The 8802-nt window shown below is 38.5% G+C and overlaps 1 pseudogene; it reads right to left on the reverse strand.

Annotated features, from left to right (window-relative positions):
* Nucleotides 1-787: 787 nt before the first annotated feature.
* Nucleotides 788-1285, reverse strand: LOC147458394 (uncharacterized; annotated as a pseudogene).
* Nucleotides 1286-8802: the final 7517 nt, after the last annotated feature.

Here is an 8802-nt window from a genome sequence, read left to right on the forward strand (position 1 = left end):
ACAAACAACGGGATTCGGTGGTCCCATATTTTGAGTGTTATACCTAAAATTGTTTCGTCTAAACGGAGGTCTATAAGGTGAATTCCTCCTCATTTTCCCTTGCATCCTTGGTGTAGGGGGTATACCTTGGGTAGGTAATCCTTGTTGTTGTTGTAACTACTGCTGATTTGCCTCTTTGCATAAAAGGTTGTGGTGGTGGACCTATCTCATAGGTTGTATTACTCTTATCCATAAAGTCATAATTAGTTTTCATAGCCCTCGCTTGATAGCATTCATGCGCTTGCTTTACAAAGTAATTTCTTCCACATGATTATTCTTTAGGCAATAGGTAACAGTGTACGCACTTGGTCTGGCACTACCCATGATGCAGTTGGACACTCAGTTGCTAATTGGTCGTAACCATTACACTTTCCACACCACACATTGGATCTCACTAGAGGTACACTCATAGATGGGCCTGCTGCTTGTTGAGTTACAGTATAAACTTCTTTCCTTTGAGGCCTTAGAGCACTCATAATTTCCTCTTTTAATTTTCCAACTGTGACTACCATCAATTGGACTACCCTCTCTTCTGGGAGAGTTGGGGGTGGTGGTGTACCTGCCTGCAGCATGTATGTAGGAGCTGTCATATATGGCTTTGGAGATAGATAAGTGGTTTGGTTTGTGTTCACCACTATTTGAGGTGGCATTTCTCCATAAGCAGGAACAAGGTCCTGAGTTCATGTATTTGGTATAAAAGGAGTTGTCAAACTAGGCCCGCTAAAAATCTCTCTTCTTCTCTGGTGACTTAACGAGCCTCTTGTTTGGCGGCTGCTAAGTCTGCTGGTCTTCTTAACCCCATGTGCTATTGAGCATTTGGGTCTCGCAAGCCATCTACAAGCCTACGCTTTTGAGTATCCTCACTTGGCACTACATTTTCCATCTTTCGGAGTATGGTCTCCATCCTTTGGATGTAATGATCAATACTTTCATTGACCCCTTGTTGAAGATAGTCTAATTGTTGAGCGAGTCTATCTTGGAATCCTTGACGGCAAAACTTTGCTAAAAATATTGTTGTAAGCCCAAGATAAGTGATTCTTCCTGCTGTAGGTAAATTTCCATACCAGCTTGCAACCTCATCTGTTGCTGGGAAAATATGCAATTTTTTATCATTATCAACAATTTCATTGGCTACGCATGTCACTTCAAACTTTTGTAAATGAGCATCAGGGTCTTCATCCCAAAGCCCTGCAAACTGTGTAAAGTCTGCTAAGCGTATTGTCACTCGTGCTACTGGCACTGCCATTTGCTCTAACGGGTTTTCAAAGGTTTGGGTCTTCCCAAAAATTTAGTACGCGTGGTCTAGGTCTAGCAAACAACCTCCTTTAATTAACACTAGAACAGTAACAAGACACTTTTATGTCCGTACACACTTTTGTGTCCTGTTAAGTGACTATTTTGCTTGAATTATTTGAAGACTATGAAAATGAACTTCTAGGTGCTATATATCCACAAAAGTGTCTTATGAGCTGAAAAAAACTTGACATTTTTTTTGGAATATCAATCTCACCATTAACCTTACTCTTGCACAATATTTTTGAGCCTAAACTGTGTGAAAAAACGAGTCCTGTTTTTGGCTTTTTCTCCAATTTTTGCAACTATACCACTCTAAACTTCATGTTTATGAAGTTTAGATTGCTAGAGGATAAGCCTTCATAGTTCTCAACATGTTTTGATGCTTCTAGTGAGAACTAAGTGTTAAAATTGAAAGTTATGACCAACTTAGAAGAATTGCATAATCCTATTTTTTGGCCAAAATTAACACTTTTATGATTTTTTTGGCGGCTTTCTTGATATCCACATACAATTTTGATTGTGTAAGTGGCATGTATAACATAAAGTTAATCTTCCATGAGTTTTGGGGGACCTAATATGCTATATAGCATAGAATATGATGATGGTTGAGTTTTTTGATTGCTGAAGAATACGATACATTTTAGTGTAGCAAGTATAACTTTCTCAATATTGCTAGTTTCTTTGGCCAATTGTGTGTATTTTGTAGGTAGTAACCATATCTAATCATAAACTACAAATTTGGCTAGATATTGAGTAGTTTCTTTGGGATTCTAAAGGTCATAATGCTAAACCCAGTTTTGTCTTCATCATTGTCCCCAAGGTTCCACTTAGTAAGAGATCCATTACTATTTTGACATTCTCCATGGATTCTTTAAGTCCAATGGCCCAAAGGGAACTAAGAAAACATGTATATAGTATGAGTATTGAGCGTGACTATAGAAACTTTGATGATAGGTCCGCAGAATGGCAAAAATGCAACTTCTTTGTACCTTTTTTTTCCCCAAACAAAACATAGTGAGGCAAAAGCAACCATATTTTTTATCACCAACCCAATGAAGGCATTTTATCTCATATCCTACAAAAATCCCCACTCTTATTTATATGAAATCAAAGGTAAGAAATGGCTAATTTGGGCAAAATGCACTAGGCCATCAAATTTGGAGGCTTGTTGTGACCAAGATATGAGAAATTTTACAAGTTTCTCATTTTTGCCATATGTAGTAGTACTTGTACTATAAGCTCATGAAAGGAATTTTCAAAATGAGTGGATCTACTATGGTTTTGGAAAATTTTCCCAAAACCCTGAGAGCACGCTTTTATGTCCTGTTAGGTTACCAAACTAGTGTTAAGCCTAGATCTCTACAGCCTTTGAGATTAAATGGTCGTTCTACCACTTCTCTTACTGGTGTAGGTTGCCCCACTAATATGCCCTCTCTCAATTCTTCTACGATGACTCCTTGTGAGTGCTCTATAATCAACTCATTAATTCGTTCAAGTTGATCTGGGAGGTTTTGAGCAATTAGCTCTTCTTGTCTCTTCCTACGTGCTTCTCTAGCCCTAGTTTGATCGTCTAGTCTTATATTAGAGTCCAATCCTCTCATACGACACTCCCACTAGTGTAGCCTCTGTTAAGACTAATCTTCTAATGTGGCATTTTTTTACCACCGATAAGATTTTCCGCTTTATCTTAATATTATCTTCTTTAGTCTCCCTAAGGGACTGAAGGTAATTGAGTTACTAAAGGCCGTAGATGAGGTTTAATTTTACTGGCGTATGCCAATCTACCAATTGTTCGTCTCAAGTTAGCTCGCTTGACTATAATTGTTGCACTTGGACTTTCTATCACACACGATGGATGTGGAACTTGACAACAATATCGACAGCAAGTGTTTCTCTTTTGTACTGATTGTGGTTGATTTAATAATTCTCTAGACTTAGTCGTCTCAGTATTTTTGGGGTTAAAGTCCCAATATTTATATTCTTCGAGCCATTCTATGTTAGCTTCTAGGTCCCAAGCATCCTCTTCAGGCTTGCTTGCTTCTAAAGAAGCCAATCAACCACTTCCCTCTCCTGTTGCTCTAATATGTTGCAATGCTCCTTTATCATAAAGGGATCTAGATCTAATCAAACCCCACTCCCAGGTGCTAAATACTTTCTGAAAGCACTAAAAGCTAATGATATTTCTACTAGAATTGAGAGCCTTTCACAATGATAATCCCCACCGTGGTGAATTCAATGGTCTTGTAGTAGATTACATCTACTAGTTTCCAATGGACGATCAGTCGAATAACTGCGTATGTGTCAAGGTGTGTCAAGGGCTCTGGTTTGGCCTGACAAGGTGGATTTACTACAATTTCTGAAGTCTCAATTTTATGTGCGTCACGCACAAAGCCCTCTCGTCTTTGGTATACTTGTCTAAGTAGGTGTCTTCTTCTGCTAACGTGCTACACAACCAGCCAATGCACAACCCCCTATGGCTATAGTCGACGAAAGTTGTAGCGTTAAGAAGCTTGGTCAGTATCTTCCACCTGACTAAGTTAGGAAATTCGTTGACCCATTCTAATGACATATGTCTGAGCTTCTATTTGTATTAACTCCCAAAGAGAGAGAACCTAAATAAGGAACCCTAAATTGCACAGAACTAGTATACTTCGATATTCCTAATTATCGCTCACACACCAACATCGACCGCTCTTTAAGTCCAAGGACCCCGTGGGAATGCCACATTAGGAAAAATTTGGACGGCTATATATCAATAGAAAGAGATTGAAGAGTAGATTCTAACTGTCGAATCTCGGCCAATTTTAGAGTTGATTTGCAAAAGTTTTACCGCACGCCCATTTTGGACATGAGAGAGGAAGTCAAACTCCTTATAAGTCCCCTTTGTGAGTTCAAATTTTCCCTAATGAGTCTATGTAGTCTCAATCTTGATAACTTGATTGTAAACGCTTAATTTCTTGCTTTAGAGATCTATTCAGATCATGAAGTCTTTCTCAATTGGGGATGGAACAACCACAGCACAAAACACAACAACAATCTACAACCAAACCGAAAGAAGAAAAGGGGCACCACCTAGTTATGGGATGCAAACTAGTACACAAGAGGGTTTTGCCACGGACAAAAGAAGACCAAAAAACATGCACGAAGACATGCACCAAGTGGAGCAAGGAAGATGCAAAGCAAAGGGACGAATGGAGCAAAGTGATAATGTTTATTTTGACAATATCATGGAGCTTGCATAAAAGTGAACCAATGCTAAACATTACTAGCACACACACACTAAGTTAGGGTGTGGGAGATCTCTCACCACAATAGCCTCTTAAAATGGACAAGAATTTGACAATAAAAACACACTAAACATTTTCTCAAACAAGCTCAAATGATAGAACTTAAAAGATACAAGTCACCTTGAACTCACCAAACTGGATTCCACAAATGACAAGATGAAGAGTTGAAGCCAAAACACGCCTTTGAAGCACCAAAACCTAAACTTGTTGATAATGGAGGAGCATCTACAATATGTTTTTGGATATGGCATTTACACTCTCTCACTAGAAATGCGTAGTGTCAACCTTCCCTTACATCCCAAGTGTGAAGCTAAAAAAGTAGTCACTACACCTAAATCTCTCCTTCATGCATAGAGTGTTGGGGTGCTACGTGAGAGATTAGAGACTAGAGATTAGAGATTAGAGATTAGAGATGAGAGATATTTTACAAGAAGGATAGGGCCTATTTGTAAGTGGAGACCCCTCATTAAGGTTATTGATAATACTATTTTACAAGCATAACAAATAGAGATTATGATTATTTTGAATATCAAAATATTGCAGGCCTTCTTTGCATGTTTGAGTCCTAGACCTGGGCTCAAAAGAAAGAATTATTGATAGCAGATAAAGATGAGATTAAAGAGTAAAGGGGAAAGAGAAAGAGAGAGATTTCACTATGTAAATGTCTTGAGGTGAGATGCCTTTGAAGGTTATGTAAATGGAGATTTTTGTTAGTAGGCTAGTAGTTAATGTTAGTATTCACTAAAAGTTAATGATACATTTACAATGAATAGAATGACTTGAAGGAAGATGGTTGAATAAAATGAGGTAATTCTTGTGATGGTGAATCTTTGAATAAGTTTGGACTCACCTTTGTGTAGATTCTCAAAAATGACGATCGATCCTCTTCTTCTTCTTCTCTTCTTTCCACCACCATTGCCAAGGTTGATCACCATGATGAAAATGACGATTTTGGTTGATGAGAACCCCCAATTTGCAGAGGTTAAGCATGTCTTACATGTTGAATTTTATGTATATAGAGAAGAGGTAAGATGGAATCCTAACTTGGAAGTGATAGAGAGAGACATAAAGATGGTGAATGTATGTAGAGTTCATATCAAAGCTATGGAGGTGAGAGGGAAGGGTAATGTTGAAGAGGGTAAGAGAGGCCATGGGAGGTGCATGTTTGAGTGATGGATGGACAGGAATGTGTGTGTGTGTGTGTGTGTGTGTGTGTGTGTGTGTGTGTGTGTGTGTGTGTGTGTGTGTGTGTGTGTGTGTGTGTGTGTGTGTGTGTGTGTGTGTGTGTGTAGAAGTGTCAAGGGAGGTGAGAGGAGACGAGGAGGGAAAAGTGGGCAAATTGACTCCACCAAAAAGTCATATCTCACCGGTGGTAGCTCCAAAAATTATGAAAAAATTTGAGGAGATCATTCATCTTATCGGTTAGATTTTTCCTTTTGACTACGTCTTCAAAACTAGAATGGATGTGGACGCCAAAATACCATCAGAATACTTGTTTTGTGTCCCAAAAAGAGTCTTCTAGTGGCCCCTCTTTTTGTTGAATTTTGATAATGCTCCAAGAGCAAGCATGAAGATGCTATCCTAGGGGCAACATGGTTTGATCCAATGGCTACCACTATGAAATTTCCTGAGAGAAAAAATATCTTCTCTTATTGAGGTAAAGATGTTGCACTTGATGTAAATAGTGCGGGCACCACTATACCACTTGTATGGACTCAAACTTTAGACAAAGTAATGAAAATCTCTTTCTTGTTAAATGGATTTTGTCAAGGAGTATAAGAAAGATACATGTGTTCCTAATGAAGCAAAAAAGGAAACTAATGAGCAGTTAGACCTTTCTAGTTTCTTAAATGAGTTTCAGGATGTGTTTATGGATGACATTCCCAGGGAGCTACCTCCCAAAAATGACAAGATGATCATTCCATAGAACTTCTATCTAGTAATTCACCTCCTAATAAGCCTCATATCGAGTCTCACTCGCTTAGCAAGTGGAGATTATGAGGCAAGTGAATGAGCTTGTGGAAAAAGGGATGGTTATGTCTAGTTCATCTCCATTTTGTTCACCCATTCTACTAGTACAAAACAAAGATATAACTAATAGAATGTTTGTGGACTATTGCCTCTTGATAACCATAAAGAAATAGATCTTCAATTTATACAATACATGATCTATTCAATAAGCTACAAGGGTCTACTGACTTTAGTAGAATAGATCTCAAAAGTGGCCATCACCAGATAGATAAGTGCCTGAAGATATCATAAGAGGGCCTTTTGAAAAACTTTTGGCTCATGTGAATTGGTACTCCCTTTTGGACTTACCAATGTGCCAAATACCTTTTATCAAATGATGGAAAGGCGCTTCAAACCTGATCAAATCTTCATGGGAGTGTTCTTTGACGACATTATCATCTACTCAAGGTCAATTGTGGAACATAGGCAACATCTTGAGGTAATATTTCAAGTTTTGAGACAATAAGCTTTACATTAATTTAAAAAAAGTGAGTTTCTTTTAAAAGAGATTCAATGTTTAGGTCATATTATCTCTCAAGTAGGGATTTGAATGGACCTTCCAAAGCTAGACGTAATTAAAGAAAAAGGCCTATACCAACGAATCTACACAAATTGAGAATCTTTATAAGAATGTGTGTGTATTATAGACGCTTCACAGAAAAATTATCATACATAGCAGGCCCATTGTTTGATTTGACTAAGAAGAATGTTAAATTTGTGTGGACTTCAAAAGAGAATGAATTTTTTGAAAATTCAAAGACAAAGCTTACCTCGCAACCCGTGCTAATATTACTAGACCATCCAACGCCTTTTGAAGTCCTGTGTGATGTTTGTGAAAAATGCCTTAGAGCTCTTTTGATTCGAAAAAGGTGTGACATAGCATACAAAAGTAGGAGATGGATGACCAAGAAAATGATCTAGGAATGTATGAAAAAGAGTTGGTAGCTACCTTACATGCCCAATATGCATGAACCATTGACATATGAGAAACCAAGAAGTGCTAGTTCAGAAGGATTAGTTTTAGTCAAGAAGGTTAATGAGCATTTAGACGCCCTCCTAAAATTCTATGAAACACGGCTCAAAAACAACCAAACCCAAGAACATAGGTGGATGAAATATCCATACGTGGAACTAGAAAAGGAGAGGCTTGAAATGTGCAGGAAAATTATTCAAACAACCCAAGATTTACTAGAACCACAAGTTGGAAAACCTGAGGGTGTGATCCTTCTCCCACCTACACCAATAATTCCACCAAACCAAGAACAAAAAGAGCCAGATTCTAGTCACGATCACGAACAAAATCTCAAGGAACCAGTATTAGAGCCAAGGATAGTGTCAAGGATAGTGTCAAATACCACGGATAACTCTTCTGAGGGATTTCACATAGCTATACCTAAGAGTTGTAAAGAAATAGATGGTCTTGACAAATTGTGGAAACAAGTCAGAGAGGCCAATGAAGCAACTGAGATAAGTAGATAAGTAAATCAGATGGGTGATGGAAGACGAGTGTCTCTTCCACCAATAGAGGAATTTAAGGTTGGTTCTCAAATGAATCTAGAAGTGGAATCGTATTGGGGAGACAAAGGATCTGTACAGTCTATGGACAGTCAACCCCATTCACTATACAAACACTACCATCCTATACAGGAGAGTACGAGGCCAATTCAGAGGTTGTTGCAGTCCCATAACAAAGACTCTCGTCCAACAAGGTCATTGATTCAAAAGGGCTGATAGAAATATTGTCAACACCAGTCATTGTACAATAACATTAGCCAAGTTGCTCTGAATACGACCAAACATGTGGTCTACCGTGGGAAAATCCCTAGAGAAATTTGATGTTAAAAAACCAATGACTCAAATCAAGGAAGGGATCAAAGAGCTAGAAATGTAGGTGAGTACTATGAGGGAGAAGATGGGAAAATTACTCTTCCCGTGGAGTTCCAAGGTGTAAAAACCATGGCAATCCTTGCCAGTGGAGCCGGTGTTTCCATCACAAAAAAAGAGGTTTGGAAAACATGGGGAAAACCAACAGTGAGGGCTACAAGGATGAAACTGCAACTTGTAGACGGACACATGGAAAGGTCCATAGGACTGCTAGAAAAAGCAGTTGTTACTTCTTGTGGCATTGAATATGAGCAAACCTTTGCTATTGTTGACTTTGGCAAGAAGA

This window comes from Adiantum capillus-veneris, chromosome 5, assembly GCF_014529385.1.
Source record: "Adiantum capillus-veneris isolate H3 chromosome 5, ASM1452938v2, whole genome shotgun sequence".
Taxonomy (NCBI): Eukaryota; Viridiplantae; Streptophyta; class Polypodiopsida; order Polypodiales; family Pteridaceae; genus Adiantum; species Adiantum capillus-veneris.